Consider the following 15,206-nt stretch of genomic DNA (forward strand, 5'->3'; position numbering starts at 1 on the left):
GACAGGGGCAGGCTCTGCTGTAGAAGTACCCGGAGGGAGAGAAGAAGGGGTCCAGATGTGCATATACCGGCCTGAGTGGAGGGTTGGGTGGGGAAGAAATAAAACAGAGGAGATGGAAGGAACAGAAAGAGAGAAAAGTTGGACACAAGGGATGGTGTGGAGGGGGGATAGAGATACTGGATAGGAGGGTAGTTGCGAAGAGAAACAGAGAGATGGTGGACCCTGGGGTGGTGGGGAAGGAGGGAGAGATGCTGGATGAAAGGGTAGTTGAGAAAGGACAGCTGGTAGGTCTGGGGATGGTGGAGGGAGTCCATTGCTGCAGCTGCGGATATGGACACGAAAAAAGGAAAGATGTCAGATCTCCAAGGAAGGGAAGGGAAACAGGAGGGGAGGCCAGAGATAGGAGATAGCACGGAGAAAGAAGAAAACAACAAATGAGCAGGAGACCCTGGCAAGCGAGTTATCAGAAGACAACCAGAGCTTGGGAAAAACAAAAGGTGGAAAAAATAATTTTATTTTCTGTTTTGTGATTACAATATTTTGTTTACACCACAGAGCTGGTGTTGTGTTGGAGACATTGTAACCCTATACTTCTACTAAGACTAAGCCTTACTCACTTAGGGGTCCTTTTATTAAGGTGCGCATTTAGCGCACACTAAATCAGTTAGCGTACCTTAATTAAAGGACCCCTAATTATCTTAATTAAAAATTTGGCCCGCGGCTTAGCCTTTTTTTCAGATTTTGGCCCCTTATGTGATTGAGTTTGACACCCCTGCCCTAAACCATGCAGGCTAGCGTCACTTTGCACTACAAGATCAGCCCTGGCATCATAGTATCCAACAGTGGGGCCTCCCACAATAATCACTTCAGGGGAGAGTGTGGCACAGTGGTTAAAGCTACAGCCTCAGCACCCTGAGGTTGTGGGTTCAAACCCACGCTGCTCCTTGTGACCCTGGGCAAGTCACTTAATCCCTCATTGCCCCAGGTACATTAGATAGATTGTGATCCCACCAGGACACACAGTGAAAAATGCTTGTGTACCTGAATAAATTCATGTAATCCATTCTGAGCGCCCTTGGGAGAACAGTATAGAAAATTGAATAAATAAATAAGCTCATCTAGCTATGTGCCATCTCTTAGGTTGCCAAATGAACTTGTTATCCTGATCCAGAAGTTCTCAAAGGGGTGAATATATTTCAGAGACTCCAGGTACATACTTTGCTAGAAACGTCTCTCTCAAGTAATCTCAAGATCCCATAGGCAGCGGAACGCTTGTTTGTTTGGGGGGACCCGCAAGCTCTGCCCCAAAACCTGCCTAATCTCTGCCCCAAACGCCGTCCTCATAATGGTACTAATTATAATACAATTTTTTCCATTTATTTTTCATTTATACACACAATATAATCTTATTAACAAAACATCAATGGTTAACCACACAATTAAACTAAACAAAGCACACTGTATGTTTCACAACATTCATTCCTACCAGAACACCTGGCCTTGGTTACACATGCAGAACCCAGATAAACCCCTATACAAATAAAGAACTACAAACTAAAAGTACTTATATATATATATAAAACCCTAAGATACAAGACTCTGCATACAGTGCAACCCCCAGAGAAATAGAAACAAATGCATTTCTTCCTGAACAGTGTAAATATAGACAGCAGATATAATTTCTCAAATCTGACACAATTCAATCACTAAATTTAAAATAAAATCATTTCCCCTTCCTTTGTTGCCTGGTGATTTTGGTTTTAAAACCATCTTTCGTAGTTCATTCTGTCTGTGCTCTTAACTATGTATCCAGGGACACCTTATCCATTTGCTGTTTTTCTCTCCTTCATTTTCTGTCATACATCCATCTTTGTTAGAAAAACATACAGGGACTCATATGTAAATACTAGTCAGTAAATTGGATAGAATAATAGCTGCTGGCCCCACTGTCCATTTTCAAGGGGGTCCAAAACCCAATGTAAAAAGACCTACCAGAGCAAGACAAATGAAAAATCCTCCTTAACATCTAACATTTTCAATTTATCTCACAAAGATCTCACCACAGTAGAAACATCACTGTTAGAGAAAGGGCTTTCGTTTGTGCCAACACATACTTACCAATCCTTTGATACTCGTATAGCTTTGTTCAAATTCATCAGGAAGTGTAAGCTAAAAAATTTTTTTCACAACAACAACGAGGCTGATAGCCCTGATAGTAGTATGCCTGATTCACAAGCTACCGTACAACCGCAATTACCATTGAAATCCACTTGGTGCCCTCCTGGTGTAGTGGACCCACATATACAGGCTTTTGAAAATCTCATTTTGAAGGACATAGGGCATTTGGAACATCAGCAATTCCCTTTCCGGTTTAATCTGTCACGTCCACAGCAAAAGGCATTACAATCTTTAACTATTGATAAAAGTATAGTTATAAGACCAGCTGATAAGGGAGGAGGAGTGGTTATTCTAGACACAGAACAATACGTTACAGAAGCCCATCGCCAATTGACGGATACTGTATATTATGAAGTTCTTTTTCAAGATCCAGTACAAGATATTCAAGATGTGATTTCTCACCTTTTGGTACAGGGAGTAGAGTCGGGAGTCATAACCGAGAGAGAATATAGGTTCTTATATTGTAAACATCCAAAAACTCCAGTTATTTATTTTGTTCCGAAAATACACAAATCACTGGAGAACCCCCCAGGCAGACCGATAGTCTCGGGTATAGGATCTATTTTGGAACCATTGTCAGCTATGTTGGACTCCTATCTAAAAGATCGGGTCCCCCTTGCTCCTTCATATATACTGGATTCAGCAAGCATGATAAAATTTTTGGACACATTTACTAACATCCCACAAGGTGCTATATTGTTCACCTTGGACATCACCGCTCTGTATACAAATATTCCCCAGAGCGATGCTATTATCATCATTAAGGAAGAACTCCACATGTTGGCTCTTTCCGATGCCAAGATAAAATTCTTGATCAATCTGGCCTCAATCGCACTGGGCATGAATTATTTTAAGTTTGGTGATGTGTTTTATAAACAAATTAAAGGCACAGCTATGGGAGCTAAAATGGCTCCGTCCATAGCTTGTCTTTATGTATCCAAATTTGAAAAAACTTTTCTATATTCTTCAACACAGTGGCAGCATTTGATGTGTTGGAAACAATACATAGACGACATTTTTGGAATATGGACAGACACCATGGATGAATTACATTCATTTCTGGGCTGGTTGAATAGCTGTGATGCTAATTTGCAATTTACGTTGACCAAAGATTACCATCAAGTGCCTTTTTTGGATATTAGTATTCAGTTAATTAATGGACAGTTCACAACAAGTTTATACCGGAAACCCACTGACCGGAATAACCTCTTGCAATATGATAGCTTCCATCCGAAGCATTTAAGGGACAACATTCCTGCGGGCCAATTTTTGAGGCTTCGAAGATTGTGCACCTCCACACAGGATTATATTCTACAGGCAGAGGCTATGAAAGTCAGGTTTAAAGACAAGGGATATCCAACTTCTGTTATTAACAGAGCGTACAAGAGGGGGTTGTATGTCAACCGCACTTTGCTATTAGAATCACGTCCAAAAAGTGATGAACAACCTTTAGTATGTGTCTTACCTTACTCTCACCTGGCATTTCACATCAAACGCACCATCAAACGTCATTGGCATGTGATGCAGTACCACCCAGAATTTCAGGAGCATCCGCGTTTTGCATTCTCCAGAGAGCAGAATTTGAAACAACGTCTGGTGCATTCCCAGTTTGTACAACCTCCTCAAGAGACCATCATCAGCACAGGGGGGCACACTGCATGTGGGCATTGTAAAATGTGCCAGTACAGTGTGCCTTTACAACACATGAATCTTTCCATCAATAGGAGATTTACTCCAGCTGTTTCAGACTGTAATACCAAACAAGTTGTATACATTATACAATGCCCCTGTGGGCTGAGTTATGTGGGATGTACAATTCGAAGTATTAAAACCAGGATAGGGGAGCATATTAGCAGGATTAATTCGTCCATACTTGAAGCCCCTCTTGTCCAGCATTGGACTCAACAGAAACATGAGATTGTGGACCTAAAATTTTCAGTGTTGGACACAGTGAACACCACCAAAGGGGGTGACATATCTAAACTTCTCTGGCGTAAAGAACAAAGGTGGATTTTTGAGTTGAATACCCTTCACCCCAATGGACTAAACAATGAGATCGAGTGGGTAGCTTTTCTGTGATATCTTTTATTTTTATTTTTATTTTTCTTTTCTAGCATATAGTCTTCATTCTTGCAATATAAGCATTGTTTTCAGCAACAGCAATTGGTTTTCATTAGCCTTTACTTGTTTTTTCATACAGTTTTTTTCAAATAGCCTTTATTCGTATTGACAGTGATTCACATTCATAACCTTTTTGACGTGATGACATCATCACGTTCCGTCGGAGGTCACCCCTCCTCCCCACTGTAGTATAAATGTGGTGGGGTGAGGAGCGATCTCCGTCGTTTGAAGTCTTTGAAGTTGACAAACGGTATGTGTATTGTGCTTTCTTCTCTCTCCTATTTTTGCCTAGAGGCAGTAGAGTGTCCCCACATCGCATTACATTTGAAACTGTAACGATGTGTGTGATGTTTATGAAACATTTATTTGTAATTTTAGATCATCTCTTGGAAAGAAATGTGGTTACAACAGAGGTTTCACAGTGTATAGCATCGGGTCTCCTGAAGCAGAATATTCGAAACGGGGCCGCGTTGAGACCCCTAAGAGCCTTTACAACCACAAACCTTAAAAAAAGCTTGCACAGATAAGTGTATAGTTTCCATTGAGCAAGAATCTTTTTGTATAACAATTTTTGAACAAAGTTTTTGTCGATTTAATAAATTATTCAAACAGTTCACAATTTTACCAGTGGCCAGAAAGTGAAGTTCTATAAAGTAAAATGCAATGACTGGACGGCAAACTCTTGTCCCAAGGGAAGGTATCCACCTCCCCTTCAGAGTTTCACTTCTCTGAGCGTTTTTAGGAGTCATTTGCTCTCTCCCCACTGGTATATAGTATCATTATAGTCAGTTTCTCACCTATTATACATCCATCCTTAGCATTAACTTTTAACATTCAAATTTCTTCCATTTTTCTGCTTTCTTCTCAAAATCTATTTTTCCATGCCTTCCCTTCCCATCTATTTATATGTACCATCTCCTCCCTCTTTCTTCTCCCCTACTCCCATCTATCCATAAGAAGCATTTCTTCTTATCTCTTCCCTGCTGCACCCATTATTACTGTGTACCATCTCCTCCCTCTGTCTCCCCTTTCCCTCCATCCTTATGCACCATCTCATCCCTCTACTATGGTCAGACATCTCTGTCTTCCCCTTCCCCCCTCATATGGTCTGGCATCTTTCTCCTCTCCTTCCCATAGCCTGGAATCTATCTCCTCGCCCATGGTCTGGCATCTCTCTCTCCTTCCCTCCCTCTTCCCGATGTCTAATATCTCTCTCCTGTCCTTTCTGTGGCCTGACATCTATCTCTCTCCCCTCCTTCCCTTCCATTCTGTGGTCTAGCATCTCCAGTGGTCTGACATCTCTCCCTTCTTTGGGTCATCTCTCCTCCCTCCTTCCTCTCCACCACTATCATGTTCAATAATTCTCCCTCTTTCTTCCTATCCCCATATACATCATCTCTTTCCCTCTCACGCCACACACCTATATCCAACAATTCTCCATTCCTTTTCCCTCCCCCACTGGCAGCATTTCTTTTTCTCCCTTCTCACTACCCCACCTGTGCAGAATCTCTCTTTTCCTCTTTTCCTACCCCCTCAGTCCCTGCATTTGTCCTTCCCAACCCTTTCCCAGTATGTGCAGTATCTGTCTTCCCAACCCACTGAGCATCTGTCCTTCCTGTCTTCCCAACTCCCTACCCCTGCACTCAGCCTCTCCCTGTCAGGCTCTGTACCCAGCCCCCTTCCCTTCCTTCCTTGTCAGGCTCTGCACCCAGGCCCTTTCCCTTCCCTCCCCCCCTGTCAGGCTCCCCCCTTCCCTCCCCCCTGTCAAGCACTGCACCCAGCCCTCTTCCCTTCCCCCCATGTCAGGATTTTCACCTGTGGAATCAGGTTTTTTCTGCCGCCAAGTGGCAACGAGCACTGCCTCAGCCCCCTTCCCTCCCAACCCCTATCAGGCTCTGTCTTCACTCATGGAAAAGCGTTTCTTCTGCCGTTGAGCTGCAACAAGTAGGAGTGCGCTTTGGCACTCCTGCTTAGCGCTGAGCGGCTTCTTGACTGGCTCCTGAAAATTCTCACACTAGGAGTGGCCTAAGACTGATTGGCCAGATTCCTTAGGCCACTTCCAAGGGGGGGATTCTATAAATGATGATGTCATCGGTGGCTGCCTTAAAAATGGCCGCTGATCGCATGTGAATCGCACAACAGCATCATTTATAGAACTGTGGCTTCAGAAAGGTAGGTGTAGGTGCCGGAAATGTAGACCAGAATTTTCAAGGCCTACATTTTTGGTGCCTATCTTTCACATGAATCATGCCAACGGAGGCACTTTATGAAGACTAATGCCACTTTTGGCGTTAGCCACAGCTACAGTGGCATTAGGCATCGAAAAGCACCTCCATAGCTGCGATGCAGGCACCGTTTTTTGTCTTAAGATGCTTTTAGTTATTTTTAAACAGCGTTTTCAACTTAATTTAGGCGCCTGACATAAGATGCTTATAGAATTTAGGTTTTTTTTCATAATTAATAATTTTCTTTTCTAACCATTAGCACTGTGAATGGTTCTGCAACTTTATGAGTTCAGTGATACCAATGATGTATTTTTCTCAACTCCAAAAACACCATCTGGAAGCTATAAAATATAATGAATTACATAAATGCAAAGCACAGTGCAGAGGAAGAGTGAAAGCACGATAAACGAGGAAGGAAATGCAAAAGAAATATACCATAAAATCTTGTAAACAGAGCAAGAAGAAAGCAATTCTTTAAAGAGGTGCCCTTATGTAGGCATTTGAAAGGTGCCTATTTGAAGCCTATTCTATAAGGAAAGTAGGAACCTACTATCCTTTGCAGAATAGCAGTGTTATGGACTATATTGTATACTTGTGCATGTGTTTATGCATGAGCACTTAACGTCAGCCATTTCATTTTTATCTCTCATTTATTTTCCTCTTTAATCCAAACCGTAGTACAGAATAGCATGCAGCAGTGTCTTGCAAACTTCTGGAAGCCATGTGCCATGGTTAGAAGACAACTGGAAATGTGCGGATGTGATGACATCGTGCACATGTGTGATGTCATCATGTTGTTATCTGTACATGCACGAAGGCCCTCCAGACAGGGTCCTGAGCTGCCAGTAGGGGGGGCTGCAAGGGGAGAGGCTCGTAAAGGAGGAAAGAAACATGTCCTGTAGGTAGTCAGCCGGTGCTGGCGCCTCTCATCCTCACCGGTGTTTCATGGCACAGCTGGAATCTCGCCATGGCACACAGTTTTTTCGATACACTGGTATACATAATAAAAACCGGAAGTAAGACCACTAAGGATAATAAAACAAAACTGAAAAGCAATCTGAAGTCCTCTACAATCATGACAGGTATCAAACCTGTGACATCAAATGCCGTTTTAGTAATATCTTAAATGCAATCCAATTCCTCTGCTTCCTTATTCCATTCTGTTGAACCACGATTGAATAAATACTTTTCCATGTATGTTCCAGCTGGTGTACACGATACATAGACAAAAACCGCGCCAGACAATCGCGCACAGGACGTCAGCACGCTGAATTTCAATAGTATTTTAAAGCGCTGTGAGGGGGTGTGGGGGGAATCCCCCCACTTTAATTAGAAATGTTGACGCTCCCGTTGGGGGGGGGGGGGTGTTGGTGGAACCCCCCATTACAGAGGAAACAACCTTTTCCCTGTTTTTTAGGGAAAAATTAGTTTCCTCTGTAATGGGGGGTTCCCCCCACCCAGCCCCCAAAGGGAGCAGCAATAGGAGCGCCAACATTTCTAAGTAAAGTGGGAGGTTCCTCACACACACCCACACCCTTGGAGCGCTTTACAATAGTGTTGAAATCCAGCGTGCTGACGTCCTGTGTGTGATTGTCTGGGCGGGTTTGTCCGCGCGTGATTGTCTTGCGCGCTTTTGACTGGACACCGGCATACACGCTCACGCCTAGAATGGGGAGATACACACATAACTAACAATATTCTATATAATTATGGGCTGGGCTCAGTAATTGGCACAAAATTAGGTGCTAGGAAAAATCTGCTCTAAGCACAATTCTATAAGGGAGCTCGGGGCTGAGTGCCAGTTATAGAATAATGCATAGTATGTATTCCTGTACTTAATTTTGAATGTGAGAGCTTATGCCTGCTGAAATTAGCTGTAAATCCTAGTGTGTAGGTTGAGCTTGCAACCCCGGTATTCTAAAACAGTGTTCTTCAGCCACCGGTCCATGGACCGGTGCCGGTCCGCAGAAATTTCCTGCCGTTCCACAGGGCCCCAGACAGTGCTCTTCAGCTGTTGGTCTACGGTGCGATCGATGCAGCGTTGTCTTCGGGCCGGCTCCCTCTTCCTCAGTGCTGCAGTGTGCAAAGCTGTGGGCAGAAGCTCCTACGCGCGTCCTGCACCTGAACCGGAAGCCTTCTCTCTGACGTCGCAGTGTCAGAGGGAAGGCTTCCAGATGAGGCACTGCAACACTGAGGAAGAGGGAGCTGGCCCGAAGATAACACCAGGAGGGCAGGCCAGAAGGCAAGCCACAGCATGGAGGGAGGGAGACAACAACAGTAGAGGGAATGATTTTATTTTTTTAATTTAGTGATTGATTTACATCTGCTGTCTGTTCAGGAAGAAATGAATTTGCTTCTTTTCCTCTGGGGTTGTACTGCATGTAAAGTCTTGCAATGTAGGGTTTGTTTGTATATTTTAGTACTTTTAGTTTTTGGTCCCGTATTTACATAAGGGTTATCTGTTTTCTGGTAGAAATGAATATTGAGAAGCATACAGTGTGCTTTGTGTAGTTTAATTTTGTGGTTAACCATTATGTGTTATTAATACGAATATATATTATGTGTGTATATGTGAAAAATGAATGGAAAAAATGGTGTTACAGTTAGTACTATGGGGTCAATTAGTACTATGGGGTCATGTTCCACTGGTCTACCAGGGTGATGTTTGTGGCATGGGGTGGTCTGTTGAAAAGAAAATGAAGTGCTGCATTACACCTCAGATGACCTCGGAAGAACCTTTGGCCCTTTTGCATCTGTTTTCTATGCCAAACATGTTTCACTTCATTTTTCCATGATACTCACTCTTACTGCATTGGGACTAGCATTAGTGAGGGAAAATTAGGCGTAAACTGCTGTGTTAAATGATAATGCAATTTACTATATTGACCCCTCCTAAGGAAGGAGGGTGCACTTAGGGAGCCGGTGGGGATGGTTCTCGTCTGCCCGCCGTCTGTGCCATGTGCTGTGACATTTATGACCTGAGTGGAGGCATGTGTGGCGGAAGCGCAGGTAGCATCATCTGGGAGGTTCCTTTTCATAGGGGCCCTGACAGGGCAGCTTTTCTCGAAGTTTTCCCTCTGCCGCAACTTACTGTTTCCGACAGGGCAGATCGCCAGCAGTTTGAGAGAATGGCTGCCGTGTCGGGCCCCTCTGAAAAGGAAAATTTAGCTTTTTTTTTTTTTAGTTCCAGTAATTTTATTGGTTTTATGAACAGTATAATACAGAAATATAAGAGAAGCTTCCAAAAAAACTACGGAAGTAATCAAAAGAGAAGGACACCATCAAGTATATCACATTGCATGAGGGTAGAGATCGGGCAATAGAAAACAAACAAAAATACGATACAGCAAGTATATGTTAATACATCAGCTATCAATAAAAATCGTAGATAGAAAAGGGAGAAGAAACATCAGATGATAAGTGACAAGTGAATACAATGGCAGGAATAAATATTACTGACAGTAATCGTGCTAAATCATACGGAGAGCTATCATATCAGAAAATACAGCAACAGAATGAATGCTCAATAAAACAGTTCAGACCATGTGATCAAGGGCAGCTACCTTGTTTGCTCCCTATAATGCCGGCCCTGGGGCCCCCCTGACAATTTCAGGTCCTAGGCACGTGCCTCTTGGGCCTAATCTTTAATCCAGCCCTGCTTGTCCCTCCCATGGCCACTCCCGATTTTGGGTGGCACAGGTGTAGGGTTACCAGATGGCTGGATTTCCGCAGACATGTCCTCCTTTTCAAGGACATGTCCGGGGGTCCAGACGTTTTTTTCAAAACTCAGCACTTTGGGTTTTGAAAAGCTTCCGGTCAAAATCGCTTTAGGAAGGGGCATCCACGCATGCATGGACTCAACGCAGTGACGTCATGCGCACGCTTGTGGGGACATGATGTCATCGTGTCACATCCATGCATGTCTGGGGGCAGAGCTAGGGGACAAAACGGGGTTTGACACGGGCGGAATGGGGCAAAATTGGGCGTGTCAGGGGGGAGTGGTCATGAGTCCAGATTTTCCTTTGGGAAAATCTGGTAACCCTACACATGTGACCCTTTGGACATGCAGTGCTATAGAATAGCACATTGGCAGATGCAGATAGGTGTAAGTCCAAATTAGTGTCAATGTCAAAAATTGCAAGTTCGTGTCTCATGTGTTAATTTGTGCATGCATCTGCATTGTGCTTCCAAATGAAGGCAACCAGTATAGAATTCAGAAGTATGCATGATGTTAAGGGTGTGACTCACCCATGCTCTGCCCAGACTCCACCCATGTGAACAAAGTACATGTTATCCAAGATATGCACATAATTACAGAAAACTGTGGAACTGGATTACCGTATTTTCACTCATATACCGCGCACCCGTGTAAAACGCGCACACAGGTATAGCGCGCGGGGAACTGTAATTTATGTAAATAAATTTTTATATACCGCGCTCACCTGTATACCGCGCATGCCGCCCCGACTCTCCCGTCGCTGCCCGATTCTCCTTTCGTCCGCCCCGACTCTCCTCTGGCCAGCCCGACTCTCCTTTAGCCCACCCCGACTGTCCTCTGGCCAGCCCACTCTCCTTTATCCCGCCCCGACTGTCCTCTGGCCAGCCCACTCTCCTTTAGCCCGCCCCGACTGTCCTCTGGCCAGCCCACTCTCCTTTAGCCCGCCCCGACTGTCCTCTGGCCAGCCCACTCTCCTTTAGCCCGCCCCGACTCTCCTCTCCCCCTTGAAGTCTTGTCCCCACCCTGAAAGCCTGATGCCCCCCTGACGTCCGATTCACCCCCCCCCCCCCACAGGACCGCTCGCACCCGCACCCCAAAGGACCGCTCGCGCTGGACCCGCACCCCCACCCCGAAGGACCGCTCGCATCCCCACAGCCTCCCCACCCCCCCATCATGTAGAAGTTTCCTACCGTCGTCCTGCTGCTTCAGAGAAAGGGCGGGACCGCCGGAAGAGGAAGCAGCGTAGACGCAGGGCTAAGAGAAGGGGCAGGACCACCGGCAGAGGAAGCAGCAGGACGACGGTAGGAAACCTCTCCATGATGGGGGGGGTGGGGAGGCTGTGGGGGTGCGAGCGGTCCTTCGGGGTGGGGGTGCGGGTGCGTGTTCCAGCACGAGCGGTCCTGCGGGGGGGGGGGGGAATCAGACGTCGGTGGGGAACTATGTAAAAAAAAGGGGATAACGCGCTCACGCATATAACGCGCATGGTTATACACGGTTTGTAAAATTGTGTATAACGCGCGCGTTATATGCGTGAAAATACGGTATTAGTTACACACATGTGTTTGCATAAATGCATACATGACTAAACTACTGGAATTTACATGTGAACTTGGCACCAAAATCTAAGCAGCTCCTTGCGCAATCGTCTCTGCATTGTGTTAGAGTTCACCTGCATAAACCCTTTGTTGAAACCAGTATTGTATTACATTACATTACAGATTTCTATTCCGCCATTACCTTTCGGTTCAAAGTGGATTACAAAAAGAGTTATGGAAGAAGGGTTACAACGTTAGATCAGAGAAGGTTTCCAAGAGAGGGAAAAGTAGGATCTGGGGTTAGGGAGGGGATGGTAAGAGGGGGGTTAAGCTTTATCATGGTATTAAGCTTTATTAAGGGATTGCTTGAAGAGTATAGTTTTTATTTCCTTTCTGAACATCTTGTAGTCTGGGGTTGTTGTCAATAGGTTGGAGACTTGGTTGTCTATCTTCGCTGCCTGAGTGGCCAGTAGTCCGTTGTATAGTTTTTTCCATTTTACTTCTTTGATTGGGGGGTAAGTGAATGGGGTGTGTGTGTTTTTCTATGCCTGGTAGAGGTGGTTTGGATGAGGCGGTCGTTTAGGTAGGTTGGGCTGTCTCCATTTATAGTTTTAAATAGTATACAGTAGAATTGAAATTGTATTCTTTCCTGGATTGGAAGCCAATGAGAATTGATGAATGCCTCAGTAATGTTTTTTCAATGAATAGACGATCATCAATTCAAAAAAAAAAAAAGCAACTATTTAATCACTAAATTCACACTATTCATCATTAATTATTAACGTAGGGCTCTTTTTACGAAGGCGTGCTAGGGTCTTAACACGCGCAACAGTGCATGCGTGCTAGCCGTTACCGCCTCATCTTGAGCAGGTGGTAGTTTTCCAGCTAGTGCACAGTATAGCGCACGCTAAAAACGCTAGTACGCCTTCATAAAAGAACCCCTTAATGTGAAATATTTGTATTAAATACTCTTAAATATACCACATATAACATAACTATACATATAGAGCCCCTCCCAGTTCACACATTTCTCCGTAAAAACCCTAAAAAGGTCTCATATATGGTTATGTTATATGTGGTTTATTTAAGAGTATTTAATAAAATTATTTCATATTAAGTTAATAATTAATGATGAATAGTGTGAATTGAGTTATCAAATAGCTTTTTTTGAATTGATGATTTATACAATAGTGATTGAAGCTATTGAAAGTTTATTGATAAGCCCTGTTTATGAATTATATTTTTAAAACCAGGGGGGGGTAAGTCGCAATCGGCCACATCGTGGTGAAGTCCCGGGCTGCTTTTCTACTTGCATATCTTTAGTCAAGTGTTCAAAAGAGAACTGACGTTGACTAAGGGCTCCTTTTACGAAGGTGCGCTAGCGTTTTTAGCGCACGCACTGGATTAGCCTGCTCAAGAGGAGGCGGAAGCGGTTGGCGCGCGGGGGGCATTTTAGCGCACACTATTCCGCGCGTTAAGGCCCTAACGCACTTTTGTAAAAGGAGCCCTAAATGTACCGGAGTCCAAAAATACTTCGTGAGTTTGTTCCTGCTAATTTGTTTGTGGCCAGAGCTCCAGTCAGCACACTTCTACGCAATGAACTGTTTCAAAACAAATAAAATAGAAAGTGAAAAAAAAAAAGAAAGAAAATTCAGTCCTATAAGCACATTTTTATCCGCAACCCAAACATGCACATTGGAATGCCTGCTTTAACAGCAGCTGAATTTAGCCACATTAGGAAACCGCCCCTAAATTTCAAATCCATTGTTAAGTGCCAACATCCTTTTGAAAAGAAATGTTTGCCAAATGACAAGATGAACTAAGGCAGTGGTCCCCAACCCTGTCCTGGAGGACCACCAGGCCAATCGGGTTTTCAGGCTAGCCCTAATGAATATGCATGAGAGAGATTTGCATATAATGGAAGTGACAGGCATGCACATCTGCTCCATGCATATTCATGAGAGCTATCCTGAAAACCCGATTGTCCTGGTGGTCCTCCAGGACAGGGTTGGGGACCACTGCACTAAGGTGTTTCTCAAACTGATTCTGAGGAAGAACCATAATCTGCCTCATATTTAGCACTATTTAGAAGGCCGCGAGCAGCTCCTGACTGGCTAAAGAGTGCTAAGCTGGCTAACCAGCAATATTCAGCGAGAGAGAGCTAGCTTTCTCATGCTGAATACCCTGATCAGCAGCTAGCCCACTCACTGGTTATGTCATGCGGCATAGCCAGTCAGCGCCAATATTCATTGACTAACCGGCTAAGTCTAGCGGCCAGCTGGACTCACCTAAATAGCATGCCTACCTTTGGCAACTATGATGTATATCGGCTTGGCTGGCTATGTCTACCATGACTGAACGTAGACTGGGAATTCAATGCTGGTGGCTGGATATGGCCCTGACATTGAATTTCTGGGTTTGCCAACAACTACAGGCCCCAGAACCATGACCTCTACCCAACAAATAGATCATCTTAGTAGCCTAGTAGGTATGATCTCATGACATCATGACCCACCACCCCCAAACCCTACATACATCACCCTGGTGAATCAACTTACTTGACCCCTAACCCTGAAAATATTACTTCAGAGAGTGGGCCAATGGGCTTGTATTCCTTGACACCCTTGAGCAAGCCTTCCCTCTACCTTTGGAGCTAGGAGGCAGGAGCAGTGCCCACTCGCTCCTACTTCTGATACTGCCATCTTGGAAAATGGCAATGCCCAATGCATAACGCTGTGCCCTGATGCACCACTAAATATCTGTCCGCACCATTTCCCCTCTAAGCTGAGCGGGAGTCCTCCCCCTACAGTCCTGCCAGTGTGGGGGTGCTGTTTTACTATCACATTTTTAATAGTGAGGGACGGGCAAGCTGTGCAGGAAACCAGGGAGCTTGCCTGTCCATAGCAATTGAAAACACAATACTGAAGCACCACCCCCCCACTGGCAGTAGTACAGCTGGAGGACTCCTGCCCAGCTTAGAGGGACTAGTAGTCTGCACGTCTGTTTCCAAAGCCAACATGTAGATTGGAGTGAAGGGTCCAAAGCCTGCTGCAGAGTATGGTGGGGGTAAGGGGTTAAAACATACTGGGTTAAAAGATTGGTTTACAGGGTGAGGATCATAGGGTCATGTTCCACTGGTCTACCAGGGTAATGTTTGTGGCATGGGGGAGGTCTGTTGAAAAGAAAATGAAGTGCTGTATTACACCTCAGATGACCTCGGAAGAACCTTTGGCCCTTTTGCATGTTTTGTATGCCAAACATATTTTACTTCTTTTTTCCATGATACTCACTCTTACTGCATTGGGACTAGCATTAGTGAGGGAAAACTAGGCGTAAACTGCTGAGTTAAATGATAATGCAGTTTACTATACTGACCCCCAAAGGAAGGAATCAACTGAATATCTAAACATGATACAGGCCAAAAAAGTC

General features: G+C 44.5%; 1 protein-coding gene across 1 annotated transcript in view; it reads left to right on the forward strand.

Annotated features, from left to right (window-relative positions):
- Positions 1-15,206, forward strand: part of CNTN5 (contactin 5) — a 1,460,727-nt gene that overhangs the window by 1,286,438 nt on the left and 159,083 nt on the right.

Source organism: Geotrypetes seraphini, chromosome 6 (genome assembly GCF_902459505.1).
Source record: "Geotrypetes seraphini chromosome 6, aGeoSer1.1, whole genome shotgun sequence".
In the NCBI taxonomy this organism is placed as follows: Eukaryota; Metazoa; Chordata; class Amphibia; order Gymnophiona; family Dermophiidae; genus Geotrypetes; species Geotrypetes seraphini.